This window comes from Mobula birostris, chromosome 12, assembly GCF_030028105.1.
Source record: "Mobula birostris isolate sMobBir1 chromosome 12, sMobBir1.hap1, whole genome shotgun sequence".
NCBI classification, from domain to species: domain Eukaryota; kingdom Metazoa; phylum Chordata; class Chondrichthyes; order Myliobatiformes; family Myliobatidae; genus Mobula; species Mobula birostris.
In genome coordinates, this window is record NC_092381.1 from 117,387,563 (window position 1) to 117,389,017 (window position 1,455).

Genomic DNA, 1,455 nt, shown 5'->3' on the forward strand with positions numbered 1-1,455 from the left:
AACTGCCTGTTCCGGGTTTCTAGAGCGTTGTCAGGCCCGGCCGGCCGGGTTAGCGGCTTGCCAGACCCAACTTGACGAAATTCAGTGCGGCGCGGGTAAACGGCGGGAGTGACTATGACTCTCTTAAGGTAAGGAGGGGGGCCCATGGGCCAGCAAGGAGTTTCTGATGAACCTCGGCCGGGACATTTTGACGGCGGGGCAAGAACTAGTTGTTATTGAGGGCGAAGGGTTTGTCCTCAGCGGGTTGATTGTCGAATTGTCGGGACTGCCGGGCCGGTTAGCGATTTGCCCGGCCGGCTTGGTTAACCATTAGCCCGAGCCGGGTTGGTTACCGAATTGTCTGGGTTGGGCTTGGTTAACCATTTGCCCGGGCCGGGTTGGTTAGCGAATTGCCATGGTTGGGTTGGTTATCGAATTGTCGGGTTTGGGCTTGGTTAACGATTTGCCCGAGCAGGGTGGGTGAACGCATTGTCAGGAGCGTGCGCGGTTGGTTCACGAAACTGCCTGTTCCGGGTTTCTAGAGCGTTGTCAGGCCCGGCCGGCCGGGTTAGCGGCTTGCCAGACCCAACTTGACGAAATTCAGTGCGGCGCGGGTAAACGGCGGGAGTAACTATGACTCTCTTAAGGTATATAAGGAGGGGGGCCCATGGGCCAGGAAGGAGTTTCTGATGAACATCGGCCGGGACATTTTGACGGCGGGGCAAGACGTCGTTGTTATTGAGGGTGAAGGGTTTGTCCTCAGCTGGTTGATTGTCGAATAGTCGGGGCTGCCGGGCCGGTTACCGATTTGCCCGGCCGGCTTGGTTAACCATTTGCCCGAGCCGGGTTGGTTAATGAATTGCCATGGCCGGGTTGGTTAACGCAGTTTCAGGGTTGGGCTTGATTAACGATTTGCCCGAGCAGGGTTGGCTAACGCATTGTCAGGAGCGTGCGCGGTTGGTTCACGAAACTGCCTGTTCCGGGTTTCTAGAGCGTTGTCAGGCCCGGCCGGCCGGGGTAGCGGGTTGCCAGACCCAACTTGACGAAATTCAGTGCGGCGCGGGTAAACGGCGGGAGTAACTATGACTCTCTTAAGGTAAGGAGGGGGGCCCATGGGCCAGCAAGGAGTTTCTGATGAACCTCGGCCGGGACATTTTGACGGCGGGGCAAGAACTAGTTGTTATTGAGGGCGAAGGGTTTGTCCTCAGCTGGTTGATTGTCGAATAGTCGGGGCTGCCGGGCCGGTTACCGATTTGCCCGGCCGGCTTGGTTAACCATTTGCCCGGGCCGGGTTGGTTAACGAATTGTCAGGTTTGGGCTTGGTTAACCATTTGCCCGGGCCGGGTTGGTTAGCGAATTGTCATGGTTGGGTTGGTTAACGAATTGTCGGGTTTGGGCTTGGTTAACGATTTGCCCGAGCAGGGTGGGTGAACTCATTGTCAGGAGCGTGCGCAGTTGGTTCACGAAACTGCCTGT